Source organism: Lactuca virosa, chromosome 7 (genome assembly GCF_052849685.1).
Source record: "Lactuca virosa cultivar CGN04683 chromosome 7, Lactuca_virosa_CGN04683_v6, whole genome shotgun sequence".
Lineage (NCBI taxonomy): Eukaryota > Viridiplantae > Streptophyta > Magnoliopsida > Asterales > Asteraceae > Lactuca > Lactuca virosa.
The window spans coordinates 62,416,217-62,430,043 of NC_136432.1; the positions used below are offsets into that span (position 1 = coordinate 62,416,217).

Below are 13,827 nucleotides of genomic sequence, written 5' to 3' on the forward strand. Positions count from 1 at the left end.
CGAAAATTATGTTCCTTTTCTTCCAAAATGTCAAAAATCAGTCCTAATTTCGAGATGGGTTTAAACTGCCATGTCTTCGAAATTTTAAGGACCAACTTCGAAATTTTTATATCTTCTTCCCAATCTATTGTTCCAGTCGTAAATATTATTTCGTTGCCAAGTAGCGACCTTCGGAACTTCAATCTCCAAATGCAACCTTCAAAATTGGGTAATGAACCCTCGACATTGATACCATATACGGACCCTCGATCACGATCCCACAAATCTCGTTGACTGATGTCGAGTGTCGAGTGTCCACTTATCTCGACCTTCGTTATCAAAACCTTCGATATCACGAACCAGTTCCAAAACAAAATCATTAACTATCCAAACAACAAATACAAACTCCAAGCCTTCGAAATTAAGTACTCAAGCAATAGCCAAACCCATCCGATTTCAAAACCTTCGTTTTTCAGTCGATCACCATCAACATCTATTCCAACTGTGAAGCCTTCAAAATCAAGACACCAAAATTCGATTATCGACTTTAAGTATTCAACTTTTATACCATTCATTATCATCCCTATATAACCATCATAGTCGACTTCAAAATCTTCGATCCTTGATATTGACTCCAATCATTCAAATCTTCGACATCAGGATAACAAACAATACAACACTGTTCGTTTTCAACCATTTGACTATGGTTTTCAATAAACCCAAATACCGTCAAACTCAATATCGACTTCCCAATCGAATTTTCAAAAAGCTTCGTTATCAACAATCGAATTTTCAATATCGATCATCAACCTGTAACGAATCGTCCTTAGCTTTCATTCCAGTCGATATCAAAATTAATTGACTCCAATAAATGAATTCCAAACTTTCGATTCAACATCAAGTGACATCGAGTGTCGACTCCAAAACCCAATTCCATATCAACAATCAAAAATTGACATATCTGACTTCGCTATTACATATGTACCTTAATCGATTTTGACTTTTTCAACCCATATTTGACTTTTCGAATTCGTCAGTTAACAAACACAAATCAAAAACTTTTCAGAGCAAGTTCAGATCAAACACACTGTTCAAACTGTTCTTCATCGTTGTTCATAATGTTCTTGACTTTCGCTTGAGATTTCATCACCAAATTCAAATCGACTCAAGAACACATATTAATCGATATGAAATCGTATCCCAGATTTAAATTATCGATCAACTACAAATGATTAGTAGAAACGAATAGATGAAATCGGAACTCAAGAATACAAGATTAAAGAACAATCGATGAAAGTTCAATCGATGAAAGAACTGAAATAAACTTGGAACAAATTGTACATCTCGGTAATGCAAGCGTACAAACATATCAACAATTATATGATATCGATTAATATGAGATACGAATTGGCTTGAGGTATTATGATTACAATCAACATTGGATTGCAAATTGGGCTTAAAATGATTTGTGAACAGTAGATTTTGAAAAATTGATCACAAAATAACTTTTGGGCTAAATCAAGAAAATGATTGAATCACAATGAATGTGGGCTTAAAACTCGATTCAAATGAACAATTGCAATTTAAGAATCATATCGAACAACAATTGTGATTTGATTGGGCTTGATCAATAGAAAAAATTATTGGATCATAACAAGTGGGTTTTTCAAAAAAAAATTGATCCAATGAGTCAAAATGATCAAAAATTCAAGAACGTAAGCACGAATCAAAGAGATTTAGAGAGATCATCGAGAGACTCACCATAAACGTTCCAATTGTGATGATTTTTGCCAAACCCGGAACCGTTTCTTCAAAAATTACTTCAATCTTCGAAGACCCGCTCTGATACCAATTGGTGTGAATTATGAGCATTGATTTGGCATGTGGAATTAAAGAACACGGTGACTTGGGTGTTTAAGAGATGCATTTGATTATGAAAGGTGTTACAAAAAAGGATCTAGATCTAAATCTACATAATTAACACACACTAACACTCTCAATGTTACATCTCTCAAGCACACCTCTATAACTGGTATGAACCCACCTTATATAGAGGTGTTTACATGACTCTCTCTCTCTCTCTCTCTCTCTCTCTCTCTCTATCTCTCATGTCATAAGGCTACTTTACCACATGCAAGTGGGTCTACAAAAGTCAAACCATTTACAAAGTCATACATGGATAACTCTGTACCCAACAGAGACATGAAACGTGCTATGAATCTGATTGAGCTCATCTGGAAGATCCAAGCGATAAGCAACCCGGCTCACCCGAACCATAACCCTGAAAGGACCAACATACCTGGGGCCCAGCTTGCCCCGCCTCCAGAACCGCATGACAGCTTCCAAGGTGACACTTTGAAAAGAACCATATCTCCCACCTGGGACTCTAAGTCTGACCGACGCCTGTCGACATAACTCTTTTGCTGACTCTGAGCTGTCTGGAGCCTGCTCCGAACCTGCTGAATCAGCTCAGTGGTCTTGAGTACCACCTCAATACTCCCCATAACCCGTTGACCGACCTCGCCCTAAAAAATCAGAGTCCTACATTTCCTACCGTAGAGCATCTCGAGTAGAGGTCGATCAATACTCGCGTGATAACTGTTGTTATACGAAAATTCCGCCAAACGGAAGATACGTATCCCAACTCCCACCAAAATCCAACACGCATGCACGCGGCATATCCTCAGAAGTCTCAATAGTCCGCTCACTTTGACCATCAGTCTGCGGATGAAATGTTGTACTGAAATGAAGATGAGTGCCCAACTCATCATGAAATCTCTTCCAAAATTTGGAAGTAAAACAGACATCCCTATCAGAAACCACTGATACCGCCACCCCATGACGTTCCACAATCTCCCGAATATAAATCTCAGCTAACCTCTCTGCAGAAATACTCTCCTGAATCGGAATGAAATGCGCTCTCTTGGTCAATGGATCCATGATGACCCAAATTGAATCCACTTCGCGCGCAGTCCTGGGAAGCTTTGTGATGAAATCCATAGTGATGTCTTGCCATTTCCATACGGGAATCTCCAACGGATGCATCTTTCTTTGAGGTCACTGATGCCCGGCCTTGAATTTCCTACAAGTCAAGCACCACTCCACGTATCAGGCCACATCCCGCTTTATGCAGGGCCACCAATTATCCAGGCGAAGATCCCTATACATCTTCATTACCCCGGGATGGATGGAGAACCTAGACTTGTGGGCCTCCTCCATCAGAATCTGGCGTACACCGCCCCAATACAGAACCCATACCCAACGATGCTGATTCAACAATCCACAGCTACCATAATCGATGGAAGACACCCGACCCACAATACGCTCGCTTTTCCGGTGCTCTTGCTTCATAGCCTCAACCTGTGCCTCTCGAATCCACTCCAATAATGGAGTAATCACAGTCATCCTCAGGCATATATCCTTGATCAGATTCGCGACCGCCTTGCGGATAAGAGCATCGGCCACCACATTGGCCTTCCCCGGGTGATAAAGGATTTCACAATCATAATCCTTTACCACATCTAACCATCGGCGCTGCCTCATATTCAGATTCGGTTGGTCCATCAAGTACCTCGGGATCTTGTGGTCCGTATAAATGGTACAACGAACCCCATAGAGGTAATTCCGCCAAATATTGAGGGTGAAAACCACGGCCCCCAACTCTAAATCATGCGTCGGATAATTCGCCTCATGAGGCTTCAGCTTCCTCGAAGCATAAGCGATCATGCGAACCCGCTGCAACAACACTTCCCCCAAACCTGTGATCGAAGCATCACAACAAACCAAGAAATCATCAACACCCTCTGGCAGGGTCAGAATCAACGCCTCACACAACTGCTGTCTAAGAGTCTCAAAATTTTCCTACTGCTCAGGCCCCCAGCGAAATGTCACCGACTTCTTGGTCAGTCGGATCATAGGAACAGTGATCTTGGTGAAATCATGGATGAACCTCTAGTAATAACCATCCAAACCAAGAAAACTCCAAATCTCAGATGGAGACCTCGGAACCTCCCACTGCATCACGGCCTCGACCTTGGTCGGATCGTCCACAGTACTCTTCTGCTTGACAAGGTCCTCAGAAACTGCACCTCGCGCAACCAGAACTCACATTTGGAGAACTTTGCGAAAAGTATCTCCCTCCTCAGTGTCTCCAGCACTTCCCTCAAGTGCTCCTCATGATGCTCCTGAGTCTTGGAATAAACCAAGATATCATCAATGAATACTATCACAGACCGATCCAACATCGGTCTGTACATGCGGTTTGTGAGATCCATGAACGTGGATGGAGCATTGGTGAGCCCAAAAGGCATCACCACAAACTCGTAATGACAATAACGAGTTCGGAAGGCTGTCTTCTGCACATCCTCATCCCTTACCCGCATCTGGTGATACCCTGATCGCAAATCAATCTTGGAGAACTAAGACGCACCCTAAAGCTGGTCAAAAAGATCATCAATCCTCGAGATTGGATAACAGTTCTTCACTGTTACCTTATTCAACTCCCGGTAATCGATACACATGCGATGAGACTCATCCTTCTTCTTCACAAACAGAATCGATGCTCCTCAAGGCGAACTGCTTGGTCGAATAAATCCATTGTCTAACAGCTCCTATAGCTGTGTAGACAACTCCTGCATCTTGGGAGGAGCCAACCGATACGGTGCTTTGGATATCGGAGTCGCACCTGGAACCAGATCAATCCTGTACTCAACTTGCCTCTCCGGAGACACCCCAGGCAAATCCTCCGGGAACACATCCGGGAAATCCTTCACAATCGGCACATCATCCACTGTCACCTTACCCTTATCCCGGGTATCCATGAAATAGGAAACAAAACCTGAGCAACCCTGATGAAGATAGCGTCTGGCCCTCGCTGCAGAACTCAAACTTATCCCACTTTGCGGTCTCTCCCCATGAATCACTAACTCTCCCCCACTGGGAGTCCGAACCAGAACTAACGATTTCTTAAAGTCGATCACTGCCCCATTAGGGCTCAACCAATCCATGCCCACGATAACCTTGTCCCCCCCCCCCCCACAGGAATGGGAACAAATCAACCGGATATTGTTCGCTGAATAACTGAAGGGTACAACCCCGATGAACCCTAGCAACCTGAACCGTCCTATCATCGGCAATCTCAACATCAAGAGGACAATCCAGCTCCCTTGGAGCTCAAGCAAATCCCTTGCTAAGCGCAAGCGATACAAAGGATCGGGTAGCCCCCAAATCGAACAGCACTAAAGACGAAATACCATTCACGAAGAATGATCCTAAAATAAAGAATATAAACATAAGAAAGCAATTCAATATAAATAAAGAGATAATGAGAAGATACATACTCGTCACCACTTCAGGAGCTGCACGATCATCCTCTGTCGTCAGCTGGAAAGCTCTGCTCTTCGCCGCAGGGGCTGTCAGTAATCTGAATAGTTGCAGGAGCGGGTGCTGACACGGGTCCTGCTGCAGCTAAACTCGGACAATGGGCCTTCTTGTGGCCCCTCTTATTGTAATGAAAGCAAATCAAATCAGATATAGGGATGATGGTGGTGGTAGCAGTACAATCTCTGCTAATATGACCAGTTCGGCCGCACTTGAAGTAGCCAGAACCACCCACTCTGCACGTCCCCTCGTACGACTTGCCGCAACGGCATCGGCCCTGCTGGTCGTTCCTTCTCGAATCAGCAACCTTAGGCCTTTTGCCTGAACCCTTAGCGCTCAATACAAAATTCGACTTCCTCTTCTTCTCCATCTCCAAATCAATCACCCTCTCCCTAGCTCGAGCTATAATATCCTCCAGCGTCTTTCAGCTGGATCAGCTCACAAACTGACGAATGTCACTCCTCAACATCTCATGATATCGGGCCTTCTTCATCTCCTCATCTGCCACATACTACAGAACCAGAAGCGCCCTCTCCGTGAACATAGCGGTGATTTCAGCCACCGTCTCTGTAGTCTGGTGGAGATCCTAAAACTCTCGCGCCAACTAATGCACCTCCATCACTGGTGCAAACTCGACTCGAAACCTGGTCGAAAAATCATCCCAACTCCTCACATCCACAGCATCATCACCCACCGCACGACGTACCTCCTCCCACCAGTCCCGTGCTCTGTCCCTCAAAAGGCAGGAAGCTAGTCCCTTGTCCCCCATGGGACAACGGCTGGTACAGAAAGCGTTAGTAACATCTGATAACCACCTCCTGCTCGTAATCGGGTCCCTCGCCACGTGATAATCCGGAGCTCCACATGCCCTGAACTCCCGGAAGGTCAAAGAACGCGTACCAACCAGAGCCGCCATCGCTGCACGAAAGGCGCTCAACCGCTCATCAAGAATCTCCAGAATACCCTCATTGGCTGTGCCAAAGATCACAGGAGTCTGCTCAAGGATATTGCACGTAATCTCAGATGAGATGTGTGACATCCCGAAATTTAGGTCAAAGACTATAACGGTCAAGTTCACAGTAAGTCTCTTGATAAATTGACTCATCGAGTTTTAGTGCATCTAATGTAAAATAAATGAGTTATTTTGACTATAGATGGTATCTTACTTCCAAATATGTAATCTGGCAAACAAACCAAACGGCTTAAACTGCAACCTTAGGAATGCGTTTGAAAAACTGAAATTTCGCATTAAGTAATTGTGAGTGATACAAACACTCTAGTCTTGTAGTACATGTTTCCTTGATTCCGAAAATATAAAGAACGTCCAAAACGAAGTTCGTATGCAAAAGATACAACCGTTTTAAGAATCCAAAACCAGTATAATACTCATTTTCTTAAAATCGCTAAAAACTGTTTCTATGAGTTGAGGGACGTGCACACCTCAAATGGAAATTCCGAAAGCATTTTTGGACTCAAGTTATAGCCTTGATATTTAATTTTATATTTGTAATATTTTTAGTAAAAAAATATTTATAAAAGTTAAAAGAAAATCAGACATTTTCAAATTATTAATCGTGAAAATCAGGCATTTGTAATATACATTATATACGTGTGTATTTTTAATTTAACAAACCAAGGTTTAACAAATTAACAAATGTTACATTCCTAATATAGGAGTTCAAATTCATATTATATATATATATATATATATATATATATATATATATATATATATATATATATATATATATATGTATTATACAATTTATATAACAAATTCATGACAAATGGAAATAGATTATAATTGCTAAGAAATTGTTTGTAAACGTTTTAAGTATACATACATGTGTATGCAAGAGGAAAACACCAATAATACATACCAAATCAAACAAATACACACAAATACATACCCAATTAAAACATACCTCAATACATACTCTGTAATGAAACAAATACATAATACAAAATACAGAAAAATGAAACTTATGCAATACAACTTATGCCAGTTATTGTACAACCTGTCACTGATTACTTCCAAGCTTCATCCTAAACAAAACCACACGCAAAGTTTCTGTTGTCCTTCCATTGAAGCCATTTCCATCTACTGAACATTCAAGGAGGAAAGGAAGAATTAACACTAAAACTCAACTTAAAATCAAATCAAATCTAAGGATCAGATTTTTTTAATACAATCACAAGTTAAAATGTTAAATAAAAGAACAACCTTCACCTGTTCGTAGCTTTCACTGCCTTCAATCATCCCCATCGATTTCTGTCAAACAAGCAAACCGAAAAACCCATCTCAACCTCCTTCTTTCCTGTCAAGAGCATCACTAAACACCCTAATATTGCTGCTAAACTCTCATTTGTCTATTAATTTACCAGAAAAATTCAAGGAGGAAAGAAAAGGATGCTGCCCACCTGATTCTAGTCTCATTCACAGCCCCGTCCTCCCTTTCTCTCAAGCACAGGCACGACTCAAATAACCCTGATTGGAGCTAATCGATGTTGCTCTTCCCGTCGTTCTAACTGTCTCGTTGAGGGCTCCTTTTGACGAAGAAGTTGTCGGGGAAACAAGAAGCTGCCACTGCCACTCCTGAACACATCTTCGGTCACGGAACAAATCCACGAGCCTCCCCACCTGCACCGATGTTTCATTGGTCCTTCCCTTCTCGTGATTTCTCCCACCTTCCCTTTTCCCCCAGCCACCTGCGAGCTTCCTCCACCTTCGGTCTCACCGAATCCAAAGATGTCTCCTCATCCAGCATCGATCAGTACCCTTCGAGCCATTCAGTCGCCTTCATGCCTCCTTCCCTCTGATTGAAACTCTCGTACCTTCCGCTTCCCCTTTCGTCGAGCAAAACCTTCGGAAACCTCATCTGGTTCGAAGTTATCGCTGCTGTTGACGCTTGGAACTCGCTCCTCGCCGCCAGACATGAAGAGGGAAGCTTAGTTGCTTCGACCTCGCCGACCCCGGAGACGACGGCCTCCGATCGCCATCTGATCGGCGAATGTCGCCTGCTAAGCCTTCGTGTTTTCCCTCTCGACATCGCTCAGTCATATCTCCTTTGCTTCAGATGCCCGATAAGAACAAAAGAAATGGGGTAAAGCCCTAATTTCCTTTTTAGTGGACCATTAAACACGGGACTTAAAACCCCAAGGCATTTTTAATTACGAAATGACTATAATGCCCCCACTGTTAGATTCTTTATTCAAAATTGGTCCCAATCCCCAAAAAGTGATTCCATTTATCTACAAACAGCCCCAAATTTGGTTATTTTTAACCAAATAAATCTCAATCTTCAAACTTTGAATAAAAATAACCATTTTAGCCCTTCCACAGAAAACCTAACAAATTAAGTCCTGAAACCCCAAATCAGTTTCAAATGTACATGTTTAACCCCTGTCTTGAGAATAGTTCGCAATATCAGTCCCCGAAGTATGATTATGGCAAAATCAAACCCTAGAGTTTATTTATTTTAATAAGGACCACCATATACTTAATAATTACTACCAAAGCTACCCTTTGGTTTATTAGGAAATATAAATATACTCGATGGCTCGTTTTAATAACGAGGAACGTCACGTAACAAATCTCACGACAAGATTCACACCTCGAGCCTCATTCACGCTACGAAGGTGAGTGCTTAAGGCCCCTTTTAACATTTTAATTATTTCTAGGGGGAGGATACATGTGCCTAAATATTTTGTTTATACAAATCAATTTCCTTTTTATGCGAAAATACAATGAATCTAGTTTATAAAAATATTATTATTTAATAATTTAGCATATTGTTACGAATAAACTAGTATAATCTTTTCGTATACGTATTATGGTTAGTTTATCGTAAAATAACCAGTTCACAGAACAAATACTATATGATACAAAATTATATGATTTTTATGTGATATTGCATATCATGACAAGCACGTTATAACACTTTGTAGTATTTCAAGGATTCAAGCTATTCCTATTTATGTATATTTATATCTTTAAATGCATAAAGTTTATACATGTACATATGTTCATTACTTTGAAACATACATCTTTATAAAAGAAAGACATTACACTTTTACATACATGTCAAACATACTAGGCTTTTATAAACATTATACAATGATATTCATTATGCCTAGTGACTTAATCACAATTAAGTTAGGGTTGAGAGTTATTCACAAGCTTTTTAGTTTAGGGCTTTCTAGTGAGACGCTACGTTATACATTAGCTAAGTCTAACCACTTAGCATACCCACACTACTATAACCGTTAATCTTCAGAGCGAGATACATGTAACACCCGGAATCTAGAAGGTTAATTGTGGAATTATGCCAATCTCAAGTTGAACTCTGCGAGTTAGAGGAGCCAACTCGGCGAGTTGAAGATGAAGAATCGTGGGGATTTAATGGGTCTACTCGACGAGTTGAGAAGCCTTAACTCACCGAGTAGAATTTGTTTTGGTCACGAGGTTTAATGAGACAACTCGGCGAGTTGGACCCATGCTGAAGGCCCGGTGAGGCCGAAGGCCCGAAGAACGGTCCAGACAGGCTGAAGGCCCGGTGAGGTGGTCCAGACATGATGAAGGTTCTGTGAGCGGTCCAGACATGTTGAAGGCTCTGTATGCATTGTTATTTGTATATGCCATCTGTTTGGGTGTTGGTATTTTAGGGGAAACTCACTAAGCTTCGTTCTTACATTTTTGGTTTATGGTTTCGGGTACTTCAGTGGATCGTGTCAAGGTGAAGGAGTGACCTTACACATCCTCATATTTTGGACTTATGATTTCTGTGAAACTCTGATAATGTGAATGTTTTGAAAACTAGGTTGAAAGAGATTCTGATTTTTAAATAATGTTTTGGGAATAATGGTTATTGTAAACATTTCTGTAGAAAAAGGGTTGTTTTGAAAAGTTTGAATTTATTGAAAATTTTGGGATGTTACAAGTTGGTATCAGAGCCTTGGTTTGAGTGAATTGGAGGAACACTCGTGTGAATCCAGTCTCAAACTAAGGAAAAGATTGTCAAAATGAATTTTTTAAATGGTTTTCAAAATACTTAAGGAGGATGCGATGTGTACGATCAGTCGGAGCCAGTAAGTAAACCCCAAAATACCATATTGTTATTTGATATTGTGATATGTTAAAACAGCATGCTAGTAATAGGTTAAGGATCCTTAAGAATTACATGATAGAATTGTGTGATTATATGATGCATGATAGCCTAGGATTCTTCTTTATATGAAATTGACATCATTACTGTAGTTGCCTAGTGTATGCATCATAGTTGTACATAACTAAGATTCTGTACCCTGAGAATATTTGGTTTGGCTTTATTTCCTGTTCCTTGTCTGGTTGTGGGCTTAGAGTAGGACCGAGTATTCGACGGTCTATAGGATCCAGTGTTATGTATAGCTAGCATACACGAGTGTTGCAGGGTTGGTGGAAGTTTCATGAGCGGGTGCATTGTATAACAGGTCAGCGTGGGGAATGATTAGCCACTTTGGGGAGAGTGTGGGCACGACGAAGGTGCACCTGTGGTGCTGGGAGTTGAATATCGAGGATTTCATCGAGGATGTGTCTGATTTTATTGCATGTGAGTGCTAGTCGGCTTCTCTGCTCGAATGTTGCTTGCTTTGTGCTTTGTGGGACCCATGTTTATGGGAGCTAACCATCAATTGGATAAAATATATTATATGCTATGAGGGTTAAATAATCTTAGGATAAAGGACTTGGACCTATTGCGCAGCTCTTGTCTGAGTCCAACCGTTATAGGGATGAGTCCTTTAGCCAAAGGATTATTTAAGCCTAATGTCATATAATTGTATTCGTGAAGTCGTTAGTTGACGCTGGTAGGGGTTCTTCAACAGCTGATGGCAGAGGGGTGTGGGTGAATCCTAGGATAGCCTAGGGGGGATGATTAGTGCGGTTGTTGCGTTATAGAGCAGATTTCAGGAGTATTTTATGATTAGGTCTTAGAAGACCCGAGAGGATTCTTGAGGAGAGTATGGATAGGTGTGGAAGGTAGTATTCGGCCCGTACTACTGGAAGCACAGGATCCATACTCAAATCAAGGGGAATTTCGTAGATTCTAAGGATTGGCCAGGGTAGATAGCATGCTTGGATACCATGGTTTGAGACAGTGGTTTCATATCTTTTGATCTTTTAGCTTGGGCCGCTAAGGCGAGGATGGGTTTTGTGTTGTTCAGGCCCCTGTGGCGATATTGATGTGGGTTGAGTGGTTCAAACCTAGATAAGTATGCCGGTTGGAAGTCTCGAGGGTTTTGTTAGAGGTCGTGCCTCGAGCCTTGAGACACGGGGAGGAAGCGGTTGGCATGATCGGTTGGAATTGCATCTGGGATTTAAGTGGCGGATTTTCGGATTGGGTTGTCGTTATCTGTGGCAGGGAAATTTTTTTCCCTTCATTTTTTCCGAGTTAAAAGGAGTGGGCAGGATTTTGACCTCCCGAGTTAGGTTTGATTCTCAGCTTGAGGTTCGTTGGTCGTGGTGGTTGTCTAAAGCATGTCAGCGCTGGTGTGCGTAAGTGGTTTGATGTGGCACAAGTACCTTAGCGATGTGAGCAAGGTCTGTATCCTTGGGAGTTGGGAAAGCCAGGTGTCAGATTGTCGTGTGGGTTGCATGAAGGGGTGTATGTTTGGATCGTAAATCAGTAGTTTCCTATGTTTTGTAAGTGGTTATTATAGGAAGTTATGAGGTCTCCAACTATATTTCAGGTTTTTCGTGGGATTCGTTTGATCTGTATCTGGAGGACCATTCTGCGGATGGTATTCACTTCATGGTCAGGTATGGTTGTGCTTGGTTGAGCTGCTTGGGTTATGTTTTGGTTCACCACCAGTGGGCGGTGGTTCGAGTTCTAAGTGGGGGAGAATTTGGATTCTCTGGTTGAACGTCAGTCATTGAGGGTTCTTTAAGAATGCTGTTTGGTTTGCTGCTTCCAGATATGTTGGGTAGATGTTGGTCGGTGAACCCTTTTCAGGAGCAAGTATGTCCAGCTCCTGGTGGGTTGTGGCTTCACTGGTTTGGGTGTCATGGTATTCGAGACCATTGTTCATTGAGTTCGTTATTCAGCGGGAATTATCCTAAGGATTTAAGTGGTGCCAGTTAAGGTCAAGGAATGCGTCAGCTACCCTCCTGTTCAGTATATTCTTTGTTCCTTCGATCTTCAGGTGTGTTTACCCTCAATGGTGGAGTGGGAGCTTGGTTCATAGTAGACTCAGGTTTTGGTAACCTACAGGATCATCGTGGGGGTCTCTTCGAGGTAGTAGTGTCGTGATGGAATCCGTTTAGTCTCAATCAAGCATGGGATTTTTTGTTGTCCGGTCATGGGGATGATTCCTGTTTTGATTACGGTGACATTCTGATTATCTCTTTGGTGTTTCTTTTCTCTGTTGGGTTTTGAGCATTCTAACACTCCTAAGGTGTTCATGCAACCCTAAATACCTTGGATCTATGTTTTCACTAATTATACATACAAATGGTTTCCAAGGTATTAAACCTACAACTACCATGCATTTGATATAAACCATATAATATACTAGTTAGGATAACATACCTTTTGATGGAGCTTGAAGTCTTGATGTATCTAGCCTTAAGAGCTTAGCCCCAATAGTGTGGAAGCCTCAAGTGGAATCACAACACATCATGAACAAAGGATGAACTTGAGAGAGAATCTCCATGCACCCAAAACCACCATGAACTCCAAGAATACACTTCTAGCGATTTTGGGCAATGAAGTATGTATTTATATGTGGGATTTATAGGGTCATGGATATAACCCAAATCCATACCCATGGGTCTTATGATCCATGGTTCATGTGGCCCAACTCTTTATGTATCCATACATAAACTTGGTCCAACATGGATCATAAGCCCAACATATATAAATATAACTAATTGTCATAATTATTCCCCATAGATTTAATTAGTCTCTTTTGATCACTAAATTAATTCCAAATTAATTCTTGATCAATACTAATTAAAACATATGATTTCATATTAATATATTATAACTTATAATATATTAATAAACCATAAATTACCTTCTCTCAAAAGTCCATCCTAAGAAATTGTCCTGATGATATGCAACCCAAATGGACCATGCTACACTCGGGTCGAGTACATACCAATAATAGTTATGGACTTAGACATCTAATCCAACAATATCCCACTTGGATAAGTATAAAGCTATTATTGCAAGTACGACTTCATAACCCGACTAGCAATCGTAGCTCTTAAAGCCGCTGTCGAACTCTGAACAAATCAATGACACGTCCATTAGATAAGGGATCATATATTCCTCCATTCTAGATATCAAATGGACTGAGACATGGATTATAATCATTCTCTCTGTCCATTTGTTGTTTCCCGATTTTTGATATATGACGACTGACTAATTGAACAAATCAAATCAGTCCAGGCTTGGCCAAGCACTTCGAGGTGTCATCACTAAATCATTG

The 13,827-nt window shown here is 41.3% G+C and overlaps 1 long non-coding RNA gene across 1 annotated transcript; it reads right to left on the reverse strand.

Moving 5' to 3' along the window:
* Positions 1-7,173: 7,173 nt before the first annotated feature.
* LOC145123617 (uncharacterized) lies at positions 7,174-8,480 on the reverse strand. The gene is made up of 2 exons (XR_013715213.1): positions 7,583-8,480; positions 7,174-7,462 (listed from the first exon to the last, which is right to left on the reverse strand). It is a non-coding gene; the product is annotated as an uncharacterized LOC145123617 (long non-coding RNA).
* Between the last annotated feature and the right edge of the window lie 5,347 nt (positions 8,481-13,827).